Genomic DNA, 12549 nt, shown 5'->3' on the forward strand with positions numbered 1-12549 from the left:
CCTCATCATCACAGTGACCTCATAAAGCCCAGACACGTCATAAAGCTGCAGACCTCATCATCACACTGACCTCATAAAGCCCAGACACGTCATAAAGGCGCAGACCTCATCATCACAGTGACCTCATAAAGCCCAGACACGTCATAATGGCGCAGACCTCATCATCACACTGACCTCGTAAAGCCCAGACACGTCATAATGGTGCAGACCTCATCATGGCACTGACCTCATAAAGCCCATACATGTAATAAAGGTGCAGACCTCATCATGGCACTGACCTCATAAAGCCCAGACATGTAATAAAGGTGCAGACCTCATCATGGCACTGACCTCATAAAGCCCAGACATGTAATAAAAATGCAGACCTCATCATGGCACTGACCTCATAAAGCCCAGACATGTCATAATGGTGCAGACCTCATCATGGCACTGACCTCATAAAGCCCAGACATGTCATAATGGTGCAGACCTCATCATGGCACTGACCTCATAAAGCCCAGACATGTCATAAAGGTGCAGACCTCATCATCACAGTGACCTCATAAAGCCCAGACACGTCATAAAGCTGCAGACCTCAACATCACACTGACCTCATAAAGCCCAGACACGTCATAAAGGTGCAGACCTCATCATCACAGTGACCTCATAAAGCCCAGACACATCATAATGGCGCAGACCTCATCATCACACTGACCTCATAAAGCCCGGACACGTCATAATGGTGCAGACCTCATCATCACACTGACCTCGTAAAGCCCAGACACGTCATAATGGTGCAGACCTCATCATCACACTGACCTCATAAAGCCCAGACACGTCATAATGGTGCAGACCGCATCATTACATGGACCTCATAAAGCCCAGACATGTCATAATGGTGCAGACCTCATCAGCACAGTGACCTCATAAAGCCCAGACATGTCATAATGGTGCAGACCTCATCATCAGACTGACCTCATAAAGCCAGACATGTCATAATGGTGCAGACCTAATCATCACACTGACCTCATAAAGTCAGACATGTCATAAAGGTGCAGACCTCATCAGCACAGTGACCTCATAAAGCCCAGACATGTCATAATGGTGCAGACCTCATCAGCACAGTGACCTCATAAAGCCCAGACATGTCATAATGGTGCAGACCTCATCAGCACAGTGACCTCATAAAGCCCAGACATGCCATAATGGTGCAGACCTCATCATCACACTGACCTCATAAAGCCCAGACATGCCACAATGGTGCAGACCTCATCATCAGACTGACCTCATAAAGCCAGACATGTCATAACGGTGCAGACCTCATCATCACAGTGACCTCATAAAGCCCAGACATGTCATAACGGTGCAGACCTCATCATCAGACTGACCTCATAAAGCCCAGACATGTCATAACGGTGCAGACCTCATCATCAGACTGACCTCATAAAGCCCAGACACGTCATAATGGTGCAGACCTCATCATCACAGTGACCTCATAAAGCCCAGCCATGTCATAATGGTGCAGACCTCATCATCACTGTGACCTCATAAAGCCCAGACATGCCATAATGGTGCAGACCTCATCATCACACTGACCTCATAAAGCCAGACATGTCATAATGGTGCAGACCTCATCATCAGACTGACCTCATAAAGCCAGACATGTCATAATGGTGCAGACCTCATCATGGCACAGACCTCATAAAGTCCAGACATGTCATAATGGTGCAGACCTCATCATGGCACTGACCTCATACAGCCCAGACATGTCATAATGGTGCAGACCTCATCATGGCACTGACCTCATAAAGCCCAGACATGTCATAAAGGTGCAGACCTCATCATGGCACTGACCTCATAAAGCCCAGACATGTCATAAAGGTGCAGACCTCATCATGGCACTGACCTCATAAAGCCCAGACATGTCATAAAGGTGCAGACCTCATCATCACAGTGACCTCATAAAGCCCAGACATGTCATAAAGGTGCAGACCTCATCATGGCACTGACCTCATAAAGCCCAGACATGTCATAAAGGTGCAGACCTCATCATGGCACTGACCTCATAAAGCCCAGACATGTCATAAAGGTGCAGACCTCATCATCACACTGACCTCGTAAAGTCCAGACACGTCATAAAGGTGCAGACCTCATCATCACACTGACCTCGTAAAGCCCAGACACCTCATAATGGTGCAGACCTCATCAGAACAGTGACCTCATAAAGCCCAGACATGTCATAATGGTGCAGACCTCATCAGCACAGTGACCTCATAAAGTCCAGACATGCCATAATGGTGCAGACCTCATCAGCACAGTGACCTCATAAAGTCCAGACATGCCATAATGGTGCAGACCTCATCATCAGACTGACCTCATAAAGCCAGACATGTCATAATGGTGCAGACCTAATCATCACACTGACCTCATAAAGTCAGACATGTCATAATGGTGCAGACCTAATCATCACACTGACCTCATAAAGTCAGACATGTCATAATGGTGCAGACCTCATCATCACAGTGACCTCATAAAGCCAAGACATGTCATAATGGTGCAGACCTCATCATGGCACTGACCTCATAAAGCCCAGACATGTCATAATGGTGCAGACCTCATCATCAGACTGACCTCATACAGGCCAGACAGGTCATAATGGTGCAGACCTCATCATGGCACTGACCTCATAAAGCCCAGACACGTCATAAAGGGGCAGACCTCATCATCACAGTGACCTCATAAAGCCCAGACATGTCATAATGGTGCAGACCTCATCAGAACAGTGACCTCATAAAGCCCAGACACGTCATAAGGGTGCAGACCAGACCAGCACAGTGACCTCATAAAGCCCAGACACGTCATAATGGTGCAGACCTCATCATCACAGTGACCTCATAAAGCCCAGCCATGTCATAATGGTGCAGACCTCATCATCACTGTGACCTCATAAAGCCCAGACATGCCATAATGGTGCAGACCTCATCAGAACAGTGACCTCATAAAGCCCAGACACGTCATAAGGGTGCAGACCAGACCAGCACAGTGACCTCATAAAGCCCAGACACGTCATAATGGTGCAGACCTCATCATCACAGTGACCTCATAAAGCCCAGCCATGTCATAATGGTGCAGACCTCATCATCACTGTGACCTCATAAAGCCCAGACATGCCATAATGGTGCAGACCTCATCATCACACTGACCTCATAAAGCCAGACATGTCATAATGGTGCAGACCTCATCATCAGACTGACCTCATAAAGCCAGACATGTCATAATGGTGCAGACCTCATCATGGCACAGACCTCATAAAGTCCAGACATGTCATAATGGTGCAGACCTCATCATGGCACTGACCTCATAAAGCCCAGACATGTCATAATGGTGCAGACCTCATCATGGCACTGACCTCATAAAGCCCAGACATGTCATAAAGGTGCAGACCTCATCATGGCACTGACCTCATAAAGTCCAGACATGTCATAAAGGTGCAGACCTCATCATGGCAGTCACCTCATAAAGCCCAGACATGTCATAAAGGTGCAGACCTCATCATCACAGTGACCTCATAAAGCCCAGACATGTCATAAAGGTGCAGACCTCATCATGGCACTGACCTCATAAAGCCCAGACATGTCATAAAGGTGCAGACCTCATCATGGCACTGACCTCATAAAGCCCAGACATGTCATAAAGGTGCAGACCTCATCAGCACAGTGACCTCATAAAGTCCAGACATGCCATAATGGTGCAGACCTCATCAGCACAGTGACCTCATAAAGTCCAGACATGCCATAATGGTGCAGACCTCATCATCAGACTGACCTCATAAAGCCAGACATGTCAGAATGGTGCAGACCTAATCATCACACTGACCTCATAAAGTCAGACATGTCATAATGGTGCAGACCTCATCATCACAGTGACCTCATAAAGCCAAGACATGTCATAATGGTGCAGACCTCATCATGGCACTGACCTCATAAAGCCCAGACACGTCATAAAGGTGCAGACCTCATCATCACAGTGACCTCATAAAGCCCAGACATGTCATAATGGTGCAGACCTCATCAGAACAGTGACCTCATAAAGCCCAGACACGTCATAAGGGTGCAGACCAGACCAGCACAGTGACCTCATAAAGCCCAGACATGTCATAATGGTGCAGACCTCATCATCACAGTCACCTCATAAAGCCCAGACATGTCATAATGGTGCAGACCTCATCAGCACAGTGACCTCATAAAGCCCAGACATGTCATAATGGTGCAGACCTCATCAGCACAGTGACCTCATAAAGCCCAGACATGTCATAAAGGTGCAGACCTCATCAGCACAGTGACCTCATAAAGCCCAGACATGTCATAAAGGTGCAGACCTCATCATCACAGTGACCTCATAAAGCCCAGACATGTCATAATGGTGCAGACCTCATCAGCACAGTGACCTCATAAAGCCCAGACATGTCATAATGGTGCAGACCTCATCAGCACAGTGACCTCATAAAGCCAAGACATGCCATAATGGTGCAGACCTCATCATCAGACTGACCTCCTAAAGCCAGACATGTCATAACGGTGCAGACCTCATCATCACAGTGACCTCATAAAGCCAGACATGTCATAATGGTGCAGACCTCATCATCAGACTGACCTCATAAAGCCAGACATGTCATAATGGTGCAGACCTCATCATCAGACTGACCTCATAAAGCCAGACATGTCATTAATGGTGCAGACCTCATCATGGCACTGACCTCATAAAGCCCAGACACGTCATAATGGTGCAGACCTCATCATGGCACTGACCTCATAAAGCCCAGACATGTCATAATGGTGCAGACCTCATCATGGCACTGACCTCATAAAGCCCAGACATGTCATAATGGTGCAGACCTCATCATGGCACTGACCTCATAAAGCCCAGACATGTCATAAAGGTGCAGACCTCAGCATGGCACTGACCTCATACAGCCCAGACATGTCATAAAGGTGCAGACCTCATCATCACAGTGACCTCATAAAGCCCAGACATGTCATAATGGTGCAGACCTCATCATCACAGTGACCTCATAAAGCCCAGACATGCCATAATGGTGCAGACCTCATCATCAGACTGACCTCATAAAGCCAGACATGTCATAATGGTGCAGACCTCATCATCAGACTGACCTCATAAAGCCAGACATGTCATAATGGTGCAGACCTCATCATCACAGTGACCTCATAAAGCCCAGACACGTCATAATGGTGCAGACCTCATCATGGCACTGACCTCATAAAGTCCAGACACGTCATAATGGTGCAGACCTCATCATCACAGTCACCTCATAAAGCCCTGGTATGTCATAATGTTGCAGACCTCATCATCAGACTGACCTCATAAAGCCCAGACACGTCATAATGGTGCAGACCTCATCATCACAGTGACCTCATACAGCCCAGACACGTCATAAAGGTGCAGACCTTATCATCACACTGACCTCATACAGCCCAGACACGTCATAATGGTGCAGACCTCATCATCACACTGACCTCATAAAGCCCAGACACGTCATAAGGGTGCAGACCTGATCAGCACAGTGACCTCATAAAGCCCAGACACGTCATAATGGTGCAGACCACATCATCAGACTGACCTCATAAAGCCCAGATATGTCATAATGGTGCAGACCTCATCATCACAGTCACCTCATAAAGCCCAGACATGTCATAATGGTGCAGACCTCATCAGCACACTGCCCTCATAAAGCCCGCACATGTCATAATGGTGCAGACCTCATCATCACTGTGACCTCATACATCCCAGACATGTCATAGTGGTGCAGACCTCATCATCAGACTGACCTCATAAAGTCCAGACAGACACCACATAATGGTGCAGACCTCATCATCAGACTGACCTCATAAAGCCAGACATGTCATAACGGTGCAGACCTCATCATCACAGTCACCTCGTAAAGCCCAGACACGTCATAATGGTGCAGACCTCATCATCACACTGACCTCGTAAAGCCCAGACACGTCATTATGGTTCAAACCTCATCATCACAGTGACCTCATAAAGCCCAGACACGTCATAATGGCACAGGTCTCATCATCAGACTGACCTCATAAAGCCCAGACACGTCATAATGGCGCAGACCTCATCATCAGACTGACCTCATAAAGCTCAGACACGCCATAATGGCGCGGGTATAATCATCAGACTGACCTCATAAAGCCCAGACACGTCATTATGGCGCAGACCTCATCATCACAGTGACCTCATATAGCCCAGACACGTCATAAAGGCGCAGACCTCATCATCAGACTGACCTCATAAACCCATACACGTCATAATGGCGCAGATCTCATCATCAGACTGACCTCATAAAGCCCAGACACGTCATAATGGCGCAGACCTCATCATCACAGTCACCTCATAAAGCCCAGACACGTCATAATGGTGCAGACCTCATCATCACAGTCACCTCATACAGCCCAGACACGTCATAATGGTGCAGACCTCATCATCACAGTCACCTCATAAAGCCCAGACACGTCATAATGGTGCAGACCTCATCCTCACAGTCACCTCATAAAGCCCAGACACGTCATAATGGTGCAGACCTCATCATCACAGTCACCTCATAAAGCCCAGACACGTCATAATGGTGCAGACCTCATCATCACAGTGACCTCATAAAGCCCAGACACGTCATAAAGCTGCAGACCTCATTAGCACAGTGACCTCATAAAGCCCAGACACGTCATAATGGTGCAGACCGCATCATTACATGGACCTCATAAAGCCCAGGTATGTCATAATGGTGCAGACCTCATCATCAGACTGACCTCATAAAGCCCAGACATGTCATAAAGGTGCAGACCTCATCATCACAGTGACCTCATAAAGCCCAGACATGTCATAAAGGTGCAGACCTCATCATCACAGTGACCTCATAAAGCCCAGACATGTCATAATGGTGCAGACCTCATCAGCACAGTGACCTCATAAAGCCCAGACATGTCATATGGTGCAGACCTCATCAGAACAGTGACCTCATAAAGCCCAGACATGTCATAACGGTGCAGACCTCATCATCACAGTGACCTCATAAAGCCCAGACATGTCATAACGGTGCAGACCTCATCAGCACAGTGACCTCATAAAGCCCAGACATGCCATAATGGTGCAGACCTCATCATCAGACTTACCTCATAAAGCCAGACATTTCATAACGGTGCAGACCTCATCATCACAGTGACCTCATAAAGCCCAGACATGTCATAACGGTGCAGACCTCATCATCACAGTGACCTCATAAAGCCCAGACATGTCATAACGGTGCAGACCTCATCATCACAGTGACCTCATAAAGCCCAGACATGTCATAACGGTGCAGACCTCATCATGGCACTGACCTCATAAAGCCCAGACATGTCATAACGGTGCAGACCTCATCATCACAGCGACCTCATAAAGCCCAGACATGTCATAACAATGCAGACCTCATCATCACAGCGACCTCATAAAGCCCAGACACCTCATAATGGTGCAGACCTCATCATCAGACTGACCTCATAAAGCCCAGACACGTCATAATGGCGCAGACCTCATCATCACAGTCACCTCGTACAGCCCAGACACGTCATATAGTGCAGACCTCATCATCACAGTCACCTCGTACAGCCCAGACACGTCATAATGGTGCAGACCTCATCATCACACTGACCTCGTAAAGCCCAGACACGTCATTATGGTTCAAACCTCATCATCACAGTGACCTCATAAAGCCCAGACACGTCATAATGGCACGGGTCTCATCATCAGACTGACCTCATAAAGCCCAGACACGTCATAATGGCACGGGTCTCATCATCAGACTGACCTCATAAAGCCCAGACACGTCATAATGGCGCAGACCTCATCATCAGACTGACCTCATAAAGCCCAGACACGTCATAATGGCGCAGACCTCATCATCACAGTGACCTCATAAAGCCCTGGTATGTCATAAGGGTGCAGACCTCATCATCAGACTGACCTCATAAAGCCCAGACACGTCATAAAGCTGCAGACCTCATCATCACAGTGACCTCATACAGCCCAGACACGTCATAAAGGTGCAGACCTCATCATCACAGTGACCTCATAAAGCCCAGACACGGCATAAAGCTGCAGACCTCACCATCACAGTGACCTCATACAGCCCAGACACGTCATAATGGTGCAGACCTCATCATCACACTGACCTCATAAAGCCCAGACACGTCATAATGGTGCAGACCTCATCATCACAGTGACCTCATAAAGCCCAGACACGTCATAAGGGTGCAGACCTGATCAGCACAGTGACCTCATAAAGCCCAGACATGTCATAATGGTGCAGACCTCATCATCACACTGACCTCATAAAGCCCAGACACGTCATAATGGTGCAGACCTAATAATCAGACTGACCTCATAAAGCCCAGATATGTCATAATGGTGCAGACCTCATCATCACAGTCACCTCATAAAGCCCAGACATGTCATAATGGTGCAGACCTCATCAGCACACTGACCTCATAAAGCCCACACATGTCATAATGGTGCAGACCTCATCATCACAATGACCTCATAAAGCCCAGACATGTCATAATGGTGCAGACCTCATCAGCACACTGCCCTCATAAAGCCCGCACATGTCATAATGGTGCAGACCTCATCATCACAGTGACCTCATAAAGCCCAGACATGTCATAATGGTGCAGACCTCATCAGCACACTGACCTCATAAAGCCCAGACACGTCATAAAGGTGCAGACCTCATCATCAGACTGACCTCATAAAGCCCAGACACGTCATAATGGTGCAGACCTCATCATCACACTGACCTCGTAAAGCCCAGACACGTCATAATGGTGCAGACCTCATCATCACACTGACCTCGTAAAGCCCAGACACGTCATGATGGTTCAAACCTCATCATCACAGTGACCTCATAAAGCCCAGACACATCATAATGGCACAGGCCTCATCATCAGACTGACCTCATAAAGCCCAGACACGTCATAATGGCGCAGACCTCATCATCAGACTGACCTCATAAAGCCCAGACACGTCATAATGGCGCAGACCTCATCATCAGACTGACCTCATAAAGCCCAGACACGTCATAATGGCGCAGACCTCATCAACAGACTGACCTCATAAAGCCCAGACACGTCATAATGGTGCAGACCTCATCATCAGACTGACCTCATAAAGCCCAGACACGTCATAATGGTGCAGACCTCATCATCAGACTGACCTCATAAAGCCCAGACACGTCGTAATGGCGCGGGTCTAATCATCAGACTGACCTCATAAAGCCCAGACATGTCATAACGGTGCAGACCTCATCATCACAGTGACCTCATACAGCCCAGACACGTCATAACGGTGCAGACCTCATCATGGCACTGACCTCATAAAGCCCAGACATGTCATAACGGTGCAGACCTCATCATGGCACTGACCTCATAAAGCCCAGACATGTCATAACGGTGCAGACCTCATCATGGCACTGACCTCATAAAGCCCAGACATGTCATAACGGTGCAGACCTCATCATGGCACTGACCTCATAAAGCCCAGACATGTCATAACGGTGCAGACCTCATCATGGCACTGACCTCATGAAGCCCAGACATGTAATAACGGTGCAGACCTCATCATCACAGTGACCTCATAAAGCCAGACATGTCATAATGGTGCAGACCTCATCATCACAGTGACCTCATAAAGCCAGACATGTCATAATGGTGCAGACCTCATCATCAGACTGACCTCATAAAGCCAGACATGTCATAATGGTGCAGACCTCATCATCACACTGACCTCATAAATCCCAGATATGCCATAATGGTGCAGACCTCATCAGCACAGTGACCTCATAAAGTCCAGACATGCCATAATGGTGCAGACCTCATCAGCACAGTGACCTCATAAAGCCCAGACATACCATAATGGTGCAGACCTCATCATCAGACTGACCTCATAAAGCCAGATATGTCATAATGGTTCAGACCTCATCATCAGACTGACCTCATAAAGCCCAGACATGTAATAACGGTGCAGACCTCATCATCACAGTGACCTCATACAGCCCAGACACGTCATAACGGTGCAGACCTCATCATGGCACTGACCTCATAAAGCCCAGACATGTCATAACGGTGCAGACCTCATCATCACAGTGACCTCATAAAGCCCAGACATGTCATAACGGTGCAGACCTCATCATCACAGTGACCTCATAAAGCCCAGACATGTCATAACGGTGCAGACCTCATCATCACAGTGACCTCATAAAGCCCAGACATGTCATAACGGTGCAGACCTCATCATGGCACTGACCTCATAAAGACCAGACATGTCATAACGGTGCAGACCTCATCATGGCACTGACCTCATAAAGCCCAGACATGTCATAACGGTGCAGACCTCATCATGGCACTGACCTCATAAAGCCCAGACATGTCATAACGGTGCAGACCTCATCATGGCACTGACCTCATAAAGCCCAGACATGTCATAACGGTGCAGACCTCATCAGCACAGTGACCTCATAAAGCCCAGACATGCCATAACGGTGCAGACCTCATCATCACACTGACCTCATAAAGCCAGACATGTCATAACGGTGCAGACCTCATCATCAGACTGACCTCATAAAGCCAGACATGTCATAATGGTGCAGACCTCATCATCAGACTGACCTCATAAAGCCAGACATGTCATAATGGTGCAGACCTCATCATGGTACTGACCTCATAAAGCCAGACATGTCATAATGGTGCAGACCTCATCATGGTACTGACCTCATAAAGCCAGACATGTCATAATGGTGCAGACCTCTTCATGGCACTGACCTCATAAAGCCCAGACACGTCATAATGGTGCAGACCTCATCATCACAGTGACCTCGTAAAGCCCAGACACGTCATAAAGGTGCAGACCTCATCATCACAGTGACCTCGTAAAGCCCAGACACGTCATAAAGGTGCAGAACTCATCATCACACTGACCTCGTAAAGCCCAGACACGTCATAAAGGTGCAGACCTCATCATCACACTGACCTCGTAAAGCCCAGACACCTCATAATGGTGCAGACCTCATCATGGCACTGACCTCATACAGCCCAGACACGTCATAATGGTGCAGACCTCATCATGGCACTGACCTCATACAGCCCAGACACCTCATAATGGTGCAGACCTCATCATGGCACTGACCTCATACAGCCCAGACACGTCATAATGGTGCAGACCTCATCATGGCACTGACCTCATACAGCCGAGACACGTCATAATGGTGCAGACCTCATCATGGCACTGACCTCATACAGCCCAGACACGTCATAATGGTGCAGACCTCATCATGGCACTGACCTCATACAGCCCAGACACGTCATAATGGTGCAGACCTCATCATGGCACTGACCTCATACAGCCCAGACACGTCATAATGGTGCCGACCTCATCATGGCACTGACCTCATACAGCCCAGACGTGTCATAATGGTGCCGACCTCATCATGGCACTGACCTCATACAGCCCAGACGTGTCATAATGGTGCCGACCCCATCATGGCACTGACCTCATACAGCCCAGACACGTCATAATGGTGCCGACCCCATCATGGCACTGACCTCATACAGCCTAGACACGTCATAATGGTGCCGACCTCATCATGGCACTGACCTCATACAGCCCAGACACGTCATAATGGTGCCGACCTCATCATGGCACTGACCTCATACAGCCCAGACACGTCATAATGGTGCCGACCTCATCATGGCACTGACCTCATACAGCCCAGACACGTCATAATGGTGCCGACCTCATCATGGCACTGACCTCATACAGCCCAGACACGTCATAATGGCGCAGGCCTCATCATCAGACTGACCTCATGCAGCCCAGACGTGTCATAATGGTGCCGACCTCATCATGGCACTGACCTCATACAGCCCAGACACGTCATAATGGTGCCGACCTCATCATGGCACTGACCTCATACAGCCCAGACACGTCATAATGGTGCCGACCTCATCATGGCACTGACCTCATACAGCCCAGACACGTCATAATGGTGCCGACCTCATCATGGCACTGACCTCATACAGCCCAGACACGTCATAATGGTGCCGACCTCATCATGGCACTGACCTCATACAGCCCAGACACGTCATAATGGTGCCGACCTCATCATGGCACTGACCTCATACAGCCCAGACACGTCATAATGGTGCAGACCTCATCATCGCAGTGACCTCATAAAGCCCAGACACGTCATAATGGTGCAGACCTCATCATCAGACTGACCTCATAAAGCCCAGACACGTCATAATGGTGCAGACCTCATCATGGCAGTGACCTCATAAAGCCCAGACACGTCAAAATGGTGCAGACCTCATCATGGCACTGACCTCATAAAACCCAGACACGTCATAATGGTGCAGACCTCATCATGGCAGTGACCTCATAAAGCCCAGACACGTCATAATGGTGCAGACCTCATCATGGCAGTGACCTCATAAAGCCCAGACAGGTCATAAT

The 12549-nt window shown here is 48.5% G+C and overlaps 1 long non-coding RNA gene across 2 annotated transcripts in view; it reads right to left on the reverse strand.

Moving 5' to 3' along the window:
* Positions 1-12549, reverse strand: part of LOC127469097 (uncharacterized) — a 36565-nt gene that overhangs the window by 9898 nt on the left and 14118 nt on the right. Inside the window, exon 2 of one of the 2 annotated variants that reach the window (XR_007903834.1) lies at positions 1661-1677. This is a non-coding gene — a long non-coding RNA (uncharacterized LOC127469097). Of the gene's footprint in view, positions 1-1660; positions 1678-3267; positions 3285-12549 lie in introns of both variants that reach the window. The other variant, XR_007903833.1, reaches the window with a different exon arrangement.

The sequence above is a fragment of the Manacus candei genome, unplaced genomic scaffold (assembly GCF_025592945.1).
Source record: "Manacus candei isolate 608988 ecotype Guabito, Panama unplaced genomic scaffold, ASM2559294v1 h1tg000017l, whole genome shotgun sequence".
NCBI lineage: Eukaryota > Metazoa > Chordata > Aves > Passeriformes > Pipridae > Manacus > Manacus candei.